Source organism: Python bivittatus, unplaced genomic scaffold, assembly GCF_059951505.1.
Source record: "Python bivittatus isolate LINGU-HERP-01145 unplaced genomic scaffold, Pbiv_v1 ctg000680_np1212, whole genome shotgun sequence".
NCBI lineage: Eukaryota > Metazoa > Chordata > Lepidosauria > Squamata > Pythonidae > Python > Python bivittatus.
The window spans coordinates 4,546,176-4,562,528 of NW_028277095.1; positions in this window are offsets into that span (position 1 = coordinate 4,546,176).

A 16,353-nucleotide genomic window follows, 5' to 3' on the forward strand; every position below is an offset into this window, starting at 1 on the left:
GGAGTGGAACTACCAGTGGGCCACATAGCAGACATACAGACCAGCTGCAAGTATCTTGGTATCCCACAGTCACATGGGAACCACGATGAGGAGGCAAGGAAGAGAGCAATGTCCCATGGCATTGGTAGCATTGTGACTGAAAAAGGAGTTTCTCCCTGATCTCTTCCCATGGGGAGTGATTGAAGTATGGGAAACCAGGAAAGCTGCAGATCACTGGAGAGAGAAAATAGCATTGAAAATAGCACATTCACACAACCCTCTTGGTCACATATGTGTTTGGGGCAGGTAGAGTTAACAGATCCATTCACACTACATGCTAAATGTAGTTAGTTTTAACTCAACTGAGGTTAAAACTCGCTACATTTAGCATATATTTTTTGTGGCTTAATGGGTTGTGTGAAACCAGCCTGCATGATCAAAATTCTGTAATATAGTGTATTACAGAACTACAGAAAATTGGTCAATTCGGTCATCAGTTTACGTGTATTAGGTGAGCACAGCCAATAAATGCAAGAATATTGCCCTCCTTCCCATAAGAATGTCCCTGAAAATGTTATCTTTGGAAATAAATTTTAAAAGCCACCAAGGACGTCCACAGGGCAACAACCAAAATCTACAAGGTGAGTGTGGCATCACAGCAGAAGTCCATACAAAAGGAGCAGAGAGCTTCGATCATAATGCTACACCTGACCACACCTGTCTGTGGAGGCTTCTAAAAGTAGCTTTTCTTTCATCACACTGTGGGGAAAAAATGCAGACAAGCATTTTTGCCTATTACAGGGAGTCCTCGGTTAATGACTGCCCTGTTTAGCGAGTGTTCAGACTTATGACGGTGCTGAAAAAGTAGCTTTACAACTGGTCCTTGAAGGTGCAGCTGTCACAGCATCCCCGTGGTCACACAATCACCATTGGCAACCTTCCCAGATGGCTTCTATCAAGCAAAGTGAATTTGCCTGCAGAAGCTGGCAGAAAGTCACAAGTTGTAGTCATGTGACATCGTGCTTAATGCCTGGGGGTGATTTGCTTAACGACTGCAGAGGAACTGACCTTGTAAGTCAGGCATGGTCACAGGATGTTTCACTTAACAACCACATTGCTTAGTGATGGATTTGCCGGTCCCAATTGCGGTCGGTAAGTGAGGACTACCTGTAGTGACTAGGGGTCGCTAATTGTGACCCTCCATTAATACTAGCATAAATGCTCCTTTCTCAAATGGGATGTTGCTTCCTTTCAAAATTCTCTGCACTCAGTGTTTGTGTGGTTGGAGGAATCAATTGTGCAGCAGGTGTTACCATTCAAAAACTTGAGCAGGATCACCAGTTTTCCACTCTTGCCATAGAAAAACTGACTATATCAGTGTTTTTCAAACTTGGCCACCTTAAGATGAGTGGACTTCATCTACCAGAATGCCGCATGGCTGGCTGGGGAATTCTGGGAATTGAAGTCCACACATCCTAGAGTTGCTAAGGTTGAAAAACACTGGACTATATGAATGGTCAAACCAGGCACTAATTTAATAAACTCACAGAAATAATTTTATAAGTCAGAGCAGAGATCCTTTTTTCAACAGAGAGTTTCTAACTTGTTTTTCCCCCAGGTGTGAAGTTCTGCTTCACGATCAATTTGGGAACCAAGATAATTGGATTCTCAATGACAGACTTTCCTGAAACCACTTACTTATTTTGTGTTATTAAGTGGAAAAAGAAATTAAAATAAAGCCTACACTCCTTTCTCCTGACGTTGCGAGAAGAAATCGGGACAGATAAGTTTTTTTTGTTTTTGTTTTTAAACAGGCTAAGCTACTTTTCCTATGTTGGTTCTTTCTAACCCAAGCTGCTTCCTCTTGTCCCAGAAACCTCAGTTCCTTCCATCAATCAAACCACAATCATTATCAGTCAACAGCATACTGTCAGCACATGATGAAATTGCAAATGAATTGCATTCAGTCAAGGCAGTAAAACAGGAAATTGAAAGGAAGAAAATTACAAGGGGGAAAAAGCTTTATTTCATTATGGAGTAAACACTCCGTCACTGCAGCTTGTTTTAACTTTTTGAAGTTGGCCTTGTTTTTGATTGGAGAAATATTTTTTATACATCAACATTTTTTTCCTGTCCTATTTTTTTTTTTCTTCTCTCTCTCTGTTCTGGGAGGACTCTTGCAGGTTGAAGCCACATCTGTTCCAGGAGAGAGGCCTAGACTAGAATTGGCCCTGAATTTAAATGTTGTCTGAAAAGGCTGAATCATAACCTGTAAATGCAGGAAACTCTTGTTTGGGCTATAGTGAGGATGGGGTTGGATTTGAATGCCTGAAGAGTTGAGACCATCCTGGACATCATGTTGCAAGAAGGCTGCCATGGGGCACTTGCCTGTTCACAAAGGGTGCCTTGATGGGCACAGTCAGACACAAATCTTCCATTTGTCAAAGAGTGAACTAGCCCCCAGAATGCTTTCTTACTAGCCCAGTGGGATCTCGGTGGGATCCAAAGACAATACACTAAAGCTGTTGCATTGCAATATACCTCCTTTCTATTTACTTATTCTTTTTCTACACTTCTACAAGAACATTTTCAAAAAAGTCAGGTGGGGCAAGGAAACACCAAGGAAGCTATTGGGGGAATGTTGGTGCCCATAGAACCATCTTACCTATTCCTGGAGAAGGTTGAAATACTGATGGTAATCTTGTTTGGCTGTTCATCTTCCCAGGCTTCCTGGATGCTGTGAACCAATTATTTCCAGAGAATGATGAATAGGAAGGTTGAACCAGTGATGGCAACAATGCAGGTTAGTTCTTGTAGATCCTGAGCATGCTAGGTGCCACTTCTGACACTGGATTCTGCCATGATGGGTCAGATCTCTTTCTCTTGCATGGCTGCCCATTATGGTGTCCTGAACTTGCCAACTAAGGCAAACTTCATTACTTGATAGGAGAGCCAGTTTTATGTTCATACTAGTCATTACTCCTATGGGTTAGGGTAATGATGAAAACAAATCCTTGCCAAAAAGTATGTTTCCCTTACTGCCTCTTTCACGGGAGTAGTTAAATTGCACTTAACATTTGAAACAGAAGGTGCTTCAAAAATGCCTTACCTGTAATGGTTAGTTCCCAGACTGATAGAAGAGACATATACCCAACTGCAAGATTCTAGGTCATCGGTGAAGATACCTACCACTTCTCCAGTTCACATTAATGTGATTATGAAGAAGAGAAAGAAGTCTCCACCCTAATGTTCCAAGGAATGTATAAGTTGCTTTAGATGGGAATTGTAAGAAGAGACCCAGGTTAGTCCATGGAAGCCAAAAATCAGAAGGTGCCTAGTAGCACCTTTCCAGAATAACCAAGATTACAAAAAGGCATAAGCTTTTTATTCTTTTTATTTAAAAGGCATCTGATGAAGTGAGTTGTAGCTCATGAAAGCTTATGCCTTCGAATAAAATTGATTGATCTGAAAAGGTGCAACCAGACACTGTCTGATTAGATGGGAAATAATTCAGTTGCTGAGATTCTTGTAACCCTCTCCTGTTATTCTTAATCAGCCTTTAACAAGTCTCTTTAATGACTCTGAGAATCCTGCTTGGAAAAGAATGACATGACCTTGCCCATCTTTTCCCCTTCCTTTCTTTTGGATGTTATAAAGACCCAACGTATATTGTTTCTTGCTTGTTTCCCTCCAAGAAAAGAAATAACCTGACCATGCAAAGTTGTCTGGGCCTGTGAGCAATTTTTCTGGGTCATCTGACCTTGTGGCACTGAGTGCTCCATTTTTTTTTTCTTGGAGGAGAAACAAAGAAAACTAAAGACCGCCCTGGCGGCACCACCATGAGTAACCACATCTGTGCTGGGGTGTGTTAAAATCCCCAAAGAAAGGAAGAAATACGTTCCTGGTTAAGGCATCCTCTGTTACACCATCATGGTCAAATCTGAGTGGAATTCAACCACACTCTAATTTCCATTCATTCCTCCTTAATTTACCCCCAACGTCTTCATAAACAGGGAGAATTAAAAAGGAACGAACAGTTTGGAACGACACAAGTTCAGACCCTAATGAAATACAGTCTGTCTAGTGGCTTTTTAACAGCTGGAAAATAAGTGTGGACAGATGCAAGTAACCAGGACAGGAGTGTTTACACTTTCTCACCTGCTGTTTCCTCTTGCAATGCTTTTGAGAGGGACTGACCTTACCCTTCAGGAAGGCCTGATCACCATACTACAGGACTGTCTCTCCATTGGGAAATTTAAGCTCTCATTTCCTGTTTTCTAGTTGCCGTTCAGCTCTTTGGGTTAGCAGCGAGGCTGATTTTGAATGTATGAGCGTTCTCTTTAATCATTTCCAAATGTCTTCTTTTAAGGGCATCAATGTCATTGCAACACAAGCTGTCAGTATTGGTTATCTCACAAGTAAGGCTTCATTTTCTGTTGGAACTGTTCCTTTTCACTTAAAATAATAATAATAATAATAATAATAATAATAATAATAATAATAATAAGAAGAAGAAGAAGAAGAAGAAGAAGAAGAAGAAGAAGAATGAAAAAATCCACCATTTTCATGGGTCTTTCTTATTTTTAAGGCATGCCACCAGATTCAATGGATTTGAGAGTTGCATGAGGGAGGATGCAAAGTTTTAGAAGAATTCTGGGAGTTCTTGGAAGGCAATGTACTCCTTATTTTGCCCATGTAATATTCAGAGAGAAGGAAAAGTAACTACCAAGTTGGTGGTAGTTGCAGACTTGGAAGATGGTGGTATCAATCAAGTGCAATCTCCCCTCACCCCCCAAGAATAACGTGTCAAAATAAAGTGCTGAAATCCCCATCAGGCCTTGTGAATTCCTCCTACATCTGCTCAGTTGGTGGAACATCCGGAAGAGCAATGATGATGATCAATCTTTGAAAGAGTTCAAGTATTCTATTCTGCATTTCTCCACTATCCAAAGAGATGGACTGGATTCTCTTGCCTTATCCAAGAGGACATGCTGTACAGGAATAGGGCTAAAGGTGAGCAACACTGGAAGAGTTGGAGGGGAAGAATCTCAGCCACAGAAGGCCATTTAATTATTGGTGGTTTACCAGACCGTGTGGGGTCAAAATTCTTTACTCCTGTTTTGGAAGAGGGGTTAAGTGAAAGGTAGCAGGAGTCCTGAATTTTGACCCTTAAAACCTCAATGGGGTACAACACATGCTTAGCTCCTCTTCCCTACTTTTGAGTCTTTTTCTGATTGCACAGTGTCAGGGTGTAAATGAGAGAGGCTTGTAGCAAATTAAGTAGGACCTTTCCAGGCAGCTTAGTTCATGGAATTTGCTGGAATTATACACAATACAAGGATAAAAAAGAAAGATGGAAAAGAAAGTATGAAGAAGAGAAGAGAAGAGAAGAGAAGAGAAGAGAAGAGAAGAGAAGAGAAGAGAAGAGAAGAGAAGAGAAGAGAAGAGAAGAAAAGAGAAGAGAAGAGAAGGCGATTGCCTTTTTGGGATGATGATGATGATGATGATGATGATGATGATGATGATGCCAGACAAGCACCTGCCACATAACACCCCAGACTTAGCAATTGTTGATAAGAAAGACCAAAAAGTCTGGATGGTGGACATTGCAATACCTGGAGACAGCAGAAGAGAAGAGAAAGAACTGGAGAAAATCACAGAAGATAAAGACCTGCAAATAGAAGTAGAACGACTATGGCAAAAGAAAGCAAAGATAGTCCCAATTATTATAGGCGCCTTGGGTGCAATCCCAAAACATCTGGAGCACCACTTGAAGACCATCGGCATGGACAAAATCACCATCAGTCCATTCCAAAAGGCAGCTTGACTTTTGCGACGATCCCTTTAACGCCATCGAACAACAACATCTGCCTATCCCACATTCTTGGGAAGGACTCGATAGATGGACAAAAATGCCAAATCCACTCTAAACATCTGGCTGACTTGCAAAAAAAGATAATTTATTAAACTTGTATCCCGCCTTTCTCTCAACAACTGTGGGTGGCTCACAACAATCAAAGAAAGAAATTACAATAAAATCAATAAAACATAGAAGATAAGGATAGAAGGTGGCAAGCGCAATAAAGTGAGAAGTCTCCCTGTCCCTCGCCCAAGTCCTGGGTGAAGAGCCAGGTCTTCACGGATCTTCTAAACAACAGCAGAGCGGAGGCCATCAGGATCTCAGGGGGAACCTCATTCCAGAGGACAGGCGGTGGCACAGAGAAGGTGCGCTTCTGGGGTCCTGAGAGATGGCATTGTTTAACTGCAGGAACCTAGAGCACACCAAACCTGCAGGATTGAACCAGCTGGGCAGATACTATGGGAGACAGGTGGCCCCTAAAGGAACCTATATATAGACACACACACACACTCACACACACACAGCAAGTGAGCGCAAAGTGTAAACTATTCTGGCAAAGGAAAAGTTCATCATCTCTTTTACAGAGGTGTTGTTTAGACTAAAAAAATCTGCAGAGCAATGTGGAAAAGAGACCAGAGAGAGAAAGAGATCGGGGGTGGGGGGTGGGGAAAGACCTATGTATGGTGCATTTCATGGAAATCTTTGGTTCCTTACCATTCTCCTCAAGATAGCCTGGGCTATGAATGATTGACCGTAGCACTGCCTGCCTCTTGCTTCTTGAGACAATTATACAATAAGTCCCTGTTTATTATTTTTTTTACAAGCAGGGGCCTTTTCATCAACCCGTGTCCACTCTTTCGTTATTACAGCATTGACTCATCCAATGTTTTGGCCACCCTTTTGGAAAAAGTTCCATTCCCAGACAGGTCGGCCTTTGTTTCTCTCCAGACTTCTGATACATGGATGAAGGAGCTTGTCTGTCATGTGGTCATTCCACCAGAGCCTTGGGCTCCATCCAGATGTTGTTTTTCTTACCTGAACAGGTCAGCTGGGAAAACTAGGCAGAATGAGTTGCTCGGATCACTCGCATGGCACCTGCAGGAGAGACGTCTCCTAATAATGAATTGAGTTATACAGAGGTATTTCGGCAATATAGTCCACACTGACTATGCTTCACTCATGGACAGATTTGCAGGTGGGCACTGAGGACAGTTATCTGTAGAGTTCAAACTTATGTCTAGTAATTAAGATCCAAGAAGATGGTTGTTCCTCTTGGTTCTGAAAACACATAAGTCCTTCTTCCAAAGCTCACAGGTTCCTGGCATAGCAAAGACAATAGGAATGAAGACACCCAACGTAGTTCTTTAATTGCATTCTGTTTACAATCTCCATCTTGAGACGAGTAAGCCTGTGCAAATCAGACTTAGCCGAAGGATGGGAGACTCTTTAGAGGACATGCCCTGCTGATTTCAGACTGATACATTCAAGGGTTTCACCACAATGACATTTTGAAATATGACTGAGGTAGCAAGGATGGGGAAAGGATGACACGCTGCCTTCAGACTTGCCCAGCAAAGTTGTTTATATAGTGCTGTTGCAATCAATGTAGAAAGTATCCCGTTCCGAATTAAAAATAAACATGTTCAGAAACTTGAAAAACTAACTTTTCCGCTTCTTTTCTGGAATGCGAAGCTTGACATGAGAGTGAAGCATGCCTCTTCACGTCTCCTTGGTTTTTTGAAATTATTATTAATTTTACAGTGTCCAGACACACGCCCATGCATATATGCACACATACACACACAAATATATGTATGTGTCTCTGTGTCTGTGTGTGCGTATGTGTGTGTGTGTATATACTGTATATACATATATATCACAAAGCCAGGCGTTAATATTACTTTAATATTCCAGACGTGAATCTGACCAGAGGAGCGTAGCCATAAGCAGGGTTGTGGCTAACCCTAGCTCTAATCCTAATTAACAAACTATAAAATTGGACCTTATATTAATTTTTTAAATGGCTTTAACTTGATCTGGATAAAATTAAAAAATATGGGTTAAAAACATCTCTGCTATGGCAATATACCAGATGTTCTGAATCCAATTGTCCAGAATCAGGTTTGTTTTTCCAGGGGTTAGCTATGGACGGACTAGCAGCAGTCAACAAAATTATTACCAGATCTTTAGAGAGAATATTAACATGGATCCCAAGGAATGATATTCTACAGTGCAAGCTGTTGACACAAACCGACTCTCTGATTTGTGATTTTACTGACTTCTGAAAAAAGACATAATAGCATGACCAGCATGGATCCTGTTCCCCACAACCATTCCAGCAGAGAATGCCAGTTTGGAAGGGTTCATGTATCATCTAGGATAGGGTTCCTCAGCCTTGGTGACTTGAAGATGTGTGGACTTCAACTCCCAGAATTCCCCAGCCAACCATCCTAGCTGGGGAATTATGGGAGTTGAAGTCCACACATCTTCAAGTTGCTACGGTTGAGGAACCCTGATCTAGGAAACAACTGAAGAAAGTTATCCTTAATTTAGGCTGAGAATGCTTCCACTGTTTTCCACCTCCACATTTCATAGAAGGTCATGATTCTCTTGTTGGGAACTGTTTTCTCAGAAGCTTTTAAGATCATTTTGTCCTCGTTGGTTGCTAGAACTTTGCTGTCTCTGATTCCTGGATTGGGTGAGGTGCCAAAAGGGGAGCATAGCTGGCTGGACAGCCTGGCCCTTCTGGACAGGACCTCATCATGACTGCTCTCTTAAGGTGCCAAGCTGGACAAGGAATCTTGGCAAACTTTGTCTTCTGGGCAGGACTCCAAAGATTAACTACAGATGTGTCCTTGTGGATGGAAGCCTTTGCTGCCTCTGTTTAGTGTGCTTATGGGTTGTCAGGAGACTGACATAGATGGGAGTCAAGCTTAGTTCTCTCCTGGAACAGACCTCCTCATTGCCAGATTCAGAGAGGTGACTAGCTGGCAGGGCCCATAGGCAGGTTTGTGCTCTTCTGTGAAGAACTCAGTTGTGTCAGTGGTATCTTCCTGACTATGTTCTTAATGCAGACAACAGAAACAATGGCATTGTGAAATACATTACCATTGAGATAGGCAGGCTATAAAGAAAAAGACTGGTGGGGGGAAAAGCATCCAGAGACTTGCCACCACTATAAAAGCTGTAACAATCTGGGTCAATGTCTGCATGTGTGAGCCTGGCCTCCAAATATTCATTGTTATGAGACATAAATCTCTCCAAGTTGTGCAGAATTTAAAAGTCATGTTTGACCCCAAAGTGGATGCTGGACTGATCAGCTTTCAGCCCACATTTAGGATCCTGAGAGCTAAGGTGAGCTTTCTGCTGTGTTGCAGGACCAGCCCAGAAGGGCGATATTCTCTTAACAAAGGAGAGAACAAGTACTGCAAAGGCTGGGGGCAGACCATATTTAATGAATTAATTAAAAAGAGGGGAGCTGAGAAAGTAAGCAAAGCCAAAAGCAATGTTAGCTTTGCTTGGCAAAAGATCTCTGATCATCAAAGCATCTGAAGAGGGGATAAAGCTCCCTGGTTGGCTTCTCATCTCAATGTCACCCCTCAGGCAACTGCTCCCCTTCAATCACGTTCTCTAAAACTGCCGCATTCATTGTACGTTATCTGTAGCAATATCAGAAGTGGCAGAAAAGCCACTGAATCAGCAAAGCCTTTGCAACTCTGGGAACCGCTTTGCAACCACAAGATTTTGTTTACTGCATCCAGTCTGCTTTGAATTGGGGGCAGGGGGGGAGGCGAGAGATTCCATCTGAAGCACCTTTGGAGCTCTGCACAGTCCTTGACACTAATATTGTGCCAAATTTGCCTGGCTTGACCTCAACCTTCTCTTTCTCTGTGTTAGTTTCAGGGAGCTTGAGAGTTTCTTTCAATAGAAGAGAATCTCTGTAGCTCTGGGTTGAACTGTGGAGTCCTTGGTGCTCTCTGAGCTTAGCGGTTTGCTTGCAGACGTTTCATTACCCAACTAGGTAACATCATCAGTGCTGGTGAGTGTGGGGTTTGCTCCTTGTTTATATACAGTGGCTTGCCCTGCCAGTGTTGGTGGGGATGGGGTTTTCCCCTTGGTAGTACCTTGATTAGGGAATTGTTTTCTGCTTGATTGTTTGTTTGGTGTTAATCTCTGCTTATCTGAGTGTTGACTGCTGGAGAGGATGTGTCCAGAACAACCAAGCTCGGAGAGCACCAAGGACGCCACAGTTTCTTTCAAATTTCTCTTGGTGGGTTTTTTTGAGCTTCATTTAGTTCATGGCAAGGACAAAGGTTGCAAGAACTTGTGTTGTTTTCTGTTACACATTATTCCATCGCTCTGAAGCCTCCCCTTTCTGCCACTGCTTCCTAAACAGAAAGAAGTTCTTTAGAAAGACTGGATTGTTTTGAATGTCTTCCCTTGGGATTTATAGGTACCGTGGGCATCCAGAGGGTCTATAGACAGTGGGAGAAAGTCTTGGATAAAAAAGACAGAACATTCACAGAGTGGTTTGGCTACCCCATCAGGGGAATTTGCAGGTCATGTGATGGTGTCAAATGTATGTACAAAGGGCTGGGGGCTTCAATCACATGCTCTTGGCTGCCATTTTGACTTTTTTGACTCTCGCAGATGCCCCTGCTTCCCATCACTATCAAGGTGCAAGAATGCCACACCTTCTCCATGATAATTTCACCAAAAAGCTTTCCAGCTTTCCAGGACAAATTCTCTTTCGTCAAACTAAATGAGAACGAGCAGGGGGAAAAATGCAGATTTTTTTTTTCCCTGCCCGGCACAACTAGAGATTGACTTAGAACTGTAATGCTTATGAGTGAAATACCTGGCCCACATTATTTTAATTTTAAAAAAGCAGATCAACACAAAAACGGGGACAGGATAATTGAATACATGCAAAACTGACACGAAGACTTATTTGTTCATTCTTAGCTTAAGTGTGTCAGAAGAAGATGGACTGAATCGCCACAGTGGCTCACAGACAAAATTGCCTACAAAATTTTCAGTTTTTGCAGTTTGCAATTTGTAGCCAATTTGCAATTACGATTGGCAATCTGTAGGCAATTTCTGGATGCTCCATTGGTGAGCTGTGGGAGACCCAGAGATGGGGTGGGGGGAGTCGGAATGAAGGCAAGGAGCTTGGCTGGATTTCATAAAGGGGTTTCATTTATTTTTTATTTAATTTTATTTTCAATATTGTAAAGAGGCTATGAACATGCCTATAGTCTTCTTTAATTAAATTGTCTTAGAACCTGGAATTGGCTACTAAACAATAACTGAATCCTTTAGAAACAATTTTCTAAATTCAAGCAGGCTAGGACAATTATGAGCGTGTCTGCAAAAGAGATCATGGGTTTTATTTCCAGCAAAACAGGGTGTTCCAGTAAAATGTGAGTTGGCAAAAATGGGCACAACATACATGGACTCAGAAGTATTTCTCGGCTCAAAGATCGATTGCAAAAGTAGCCACGTGGGAGTGCAGGGACGATACTATCCCAAAAATACATGCAAAACATTAGGGAAAGGTATAACCCAAAAAGAGAGATTTTCCTTGCAATTTATCTAAAAGAACGTCCACAAAGTAATGCAAAACACCAAACAGAGATCCTACTGGCCTGATTAGGAGATCAACTAGCATATTATTAACATACATTGGGGGGCAAGAAAAGATGGCCACCGCCATAGAGTCCCGTTTGTCAGCTTCCAGAAACATCTAGCAACTGTTGGAATAGATGGAAGCTTGGCCTGACCCAGCCAAGCACTTCAGTTTGGAATGTCAGCTTGAATGAAGAGGAAAGTGGGCCGTTCTAATGTGGAAACATTATTTTAACGTCAAGTGAAAGATCTGTGGTTGCCATCGATCTTAATCATTCACCACTCATTTTTTTTCCAGAAATGATTTGGGCCAGGGCGGCTGGGGGGAAGTCTACATGCTGAAAGCATGGAGCTGCTACACCATAGAAGTCCCTGTTTCATGTATATTTATACCAAGAAGCCAGTTAACAAGAGGCCTGAAATGGAACAAAATCTTCTGCAGAAGGAGAATGGAGGCTTTAGCTGATACATTTCACGAAACTTGTTCAGTGGACCTCATCTCTGCCAAAACAACCTTCCAAAAACTAAACACACTAGGGCTGTAGTGTTGATTAAATCCAGATCCCATTTATATGGGGAGGAGAAAACCAACTGACAAGTTAAAACAACTATTACAAGAAGAGGAGCTGTTTTCTTGAAAGCACCAGCAATGCAGCCTGAGGGAGATTTCATCTTGCAACCAGACAGAAGGTCTGCCCAGCTGGTGTGTGTTTCTGTGTACATGTGCATGCTAGAGGTCTCACACATCTGTGGCTTTTTTCATGATTGCAAACAGAGGCCTGCCAAACTTCAAGAATGTTTCCAAGGTGGCTTTTTCTATCAGTTCCTAAAATCTTCACACATGAAAAAGTAAAGAGACAGGGACAAAAATGAAAAGCACTCACTAAAGCCTTCTCTCCAGGTGCAGTGAGACTGCAAATGTCACCATTCCATGAGAGTAAATTCTGGGTGTTGCCATTCCAGCATATTGGAAAAAATTCAAGGTTTGAAAAACAAGGTCTACTAGTTACAGATCTATTTATTTATTTATTTATTTATTTATTTATTTATTTATTTGACCTTTACCCTGCCATAATCGCATGCTTTCTCAGCAGCTTCCATATTATATAATATAACAAAACATTTATAACATCCATGGCATGACAAAAAGGTAATAGAAAACCCCAGAACGAAGAACAACAACAAATGAGGAAGCAAAAAGAAAGTGAAGAAAGAACAGATGATGCCGTTCATAAAATAAGAGAATGCCCTCTGAAATAACTCTGTTTTCAACAACTTCTTGAAGGTCAACGAAGAGGTGGCCAGTCTGATCTTCACTGGGAGCACTACCACCACCACAGAAAAGCAGCATCTTCTACCTTCGGCCTCTTGGATGTGGGGGAACCAAAGGAGTTTCTCCCTAAAGGATCTACTGGGTTGGGTCGATTCTGGTTGGAACAGGTGGTCCTGCAAGCCATGAAGGGCTTTATAGGTCAACACCAGCTTCTTAAATTATACTTGGAAACCAATTAGCAACCATGCATGGTCTGCAGAATCAGTATTATATGCTTCTAGAGTCAGTGCATTGCAGATGTTCCAATGGTCCTTAATGCTGCACTGAGAAAGCATTTTCCTACTCCTTGTAGATTCTGAAACTCATGCTCATGTTGAAAATCTTGAGGACTCACTCCCTAAAAGGAATTCCTGCCAATTTTAAAGTGACTAATATGGGAGCAAGTCTCACCATGTTTAGAGATGGCCTTGAAGAAAGTATTTAACAGCTGCTAAATAAAGATCAAAATAGGAGTGAGTGAGAAAGAAATTCAAGATTGCTGTGCCTTGATGCTCTTTGGTGTAAGAGTTGCGGGGTACAGGTAGAGAGAATATCTCTATTAGGCTTCCAAGATTCTGTTATATTCTGCAACAATAAAGCAAGTTCAAATGGACTTTCTTCAGTAAGTTCTAATGCCAAGAAGAGGACAGAACCTTGAGAACTGAGATAGGAACTGTTAAGTCCTCCTTTATCAGTGAGTTCATTTGAATCTGTTGAATCTCTTTTTCCTGGAATGCCTGCATGGTGGGAGTTCATTTATTTGATAAGCCCATAACAGGATTTCCCATTTGCTGATTGTTTGTGTTTAGAGATACTTCTCTTTCTTCTCAGCTTCAGCACAATCTTTTCACTTAGGTGAAGCCTGGGTTGGAAAAGGATGGAGGAAGCCTCTCCCAGGCATCCCACTTCCACCCAGTTTCCTTTGAGAGGAAGCCAGTACAGAAATGTCTACATCATGTTATCTGCTTTTACAAATCAGGCACTCAGCTTAGGGGCTGTAAGAATATGGTAGCCTTCAGTTTCCATACCTCAGATCACCAGGGAAATAACAGACACCTTCCAATACTTGGTGCTTATAGCACAGGTGGGCATCCTGTGGCTTCCAGAGAACTTCAGGGCTGAGTTGATATGTATCCATGTCCCTACTGAGTATTTCTGCTTCTTGGCAGGATGAAGGAAGCCTAATTGGGAGGAGAGAGTTAACTCTCCCATTTCTGGGAGAGGATTACAGAGCTGGAAGGGACCTTGCAGGAATGCAAGGTAAAGCATTCCCAAAAGATCTAATAGATGAAACATTAGAGGACTCTCAAGGAGGGCCCTATCCTTTAGACACAAAGGAAGGATCAATTTTAGGTAGAGCAGAATTTCTGAATCTTGGCAACTTTAAGATGAGTGGACTTCAACTCCCAGAGTTCCCCAGCCAGCATGGCTGGCTGGGTAACTCTGGGAGTTGAAGTCCACCCATCTTAAAGTTGTCAAGGTTGAGAAACATTGAAGTAGAGTATCTCTTGTTCTTGGCACACCAGAGTTGGGATGCACTGGTGGTTGGCAAGCAAGTGCATTGAATAGTATCAATTTCCTAAGACTTGTCCTCTTCCAGTTTCCTTCAGCTTATGCTTTTTTTAAAAAATCATTTTGCTGAAATACTTCTTTGGAAAATTCATTTTCCCTCTAGTTTCTGAAACCGCCAGAATATTTATATAATCTGACATAATTTACAACACAGCCCCTCTTCTTTGCAGTGATTATGCAGGCTGTAATTACATTTAAAATTCTTTCTTGTATGCTGGGGCAGAGCTCTGTGCTTTGTCTGCCCTTTGCTCTTACTCAGAAAGATGTGGAAGAAAACTCAGTTCCTGCAGGAGCCCATCTATATAGGCGAATTATCCAAATTCAAATCCTGTTCCCCAGATGCCATTGGGCTGGGGGAATCCATCTCTAAAATCTGTTGATTGAAACAAAGGAAAGGAAAGGGGGCGGGGGGGGGGGGGGAATTGTCAGACAACAGTCAGAGATGTTGGAACTTGGCTCCAGAGTCTGATGCTCACAGCCAAATCAAATATCTTTATTATGGTCTTTGATCAGCCCTTACAGTAGGAAAAGAGAAACAGTTTGGTACAGCAATTCGTTATCAGGCAAAAAAGAAAACAATAAAACAACATATTTAATTAAAAGTTTTATGCAGTTGTAAGACTTGATGAAGATACTTGGCCACCTGGTACAGTATGTGAGTGTGGAGTTAGCATCCCTTAAAAAGTAATAAACATAAAATGCATCAGTATGACCCTCAAATTTAGAGGTGATTGGGAAGATCAAAGCATATCTTGGGGCATCATAAAAAGGACATGGTAAGAGGACATGGGCAAGAGTTTCTACCTCCCTGGATCCACAAGGGCAAAGTCTCTGTAAGTAAGGAGTCCCCTGAAATCTTCCCACCAACAGTGCTGAAGGGAAGGCATCAATGTGGGCTCTGGAAAAGGCCCATCTATATTTGCTTAGGGTTAGATTGTATATTCAGGAGCACTGATGATATCATTTTGGCCATCAATGTCCCTAATTCTTTCTTTTGCTATTGATTTGGCCTTCTCAGGGGTTCATTGGCCTAAATATTCAGCGGAGAGGCCAAGACTGCAAAGTTCTTCTATTCAGGTATGATTCCAATGAGCTTGGTAGCTGTCTGACAACAGCAAAGGCAACAGGCCTGCAGGGTCAAACATGATTCTGAGATTAGAATCCTGGTCCAGGCTTGGGCCTTAAGACCTGGCATGTTATCTGCAAGCCTCAAGACTGCGTTAAGAGTGCATTTTGGGATACCAAACAAAGTCCTGAGAACATTCGACTGAATGGGTTCATAAGCCCTTAGATTTGCATATGGGCCAAGTTGTATCCCATATAATAGTTGGGCAATTGTTTTAGCCGTAAACAGTTTGATTGCTGCTCAGATGTAATTTGCCCCCTGTTGCCTATAAAATTTGGTTCTTGTTTGTGTGCTCTTTTGGGCAGTACAAGTGGCATAATTTACCTGGGCTGTTAATTTCCTAGAGGCCTGAAATACTATGCCCTAGTATTTAAAACATCTGATTTGCTCTAATTCATGAGAATTAATTGTCCACTTGTGCCTTTGTCTTTTGCTGGAAAAAACTAAAATCTTAGATTTATCATAGCTGATTACTAATTGTTCCTCATTACAATAGGATGCCAGGGTCCTTAGTGCCTGCATTACGCCTACAGAAGACAAGGAGAGAAGAACTGCATTGTCAACGTAAAGTAGAATTGGGAGATGTCTATCAGCTAATTTAGGCACATGGACATCAACTCTCTGAAGGGTTTTAATCAGAGGGTTGATATATACTTCTGTTAATAAGCAATGGTGCTAAAATACATCCTTGTTTCACCCCCTTGACAGTCTGGATAAGGTCAGAAAGGTCCTCTCCCCGGTTACATCTTATTCATTTTATTTTATTGTATAGCTTATGAATTAGGAGCACGAATCTTCTGACTGTAGAGGATCTGCTCAGAATGTCCCAGGATCTAACCCTTGAGATATTATCAAAAGCTGCCTTGAAATCAATGA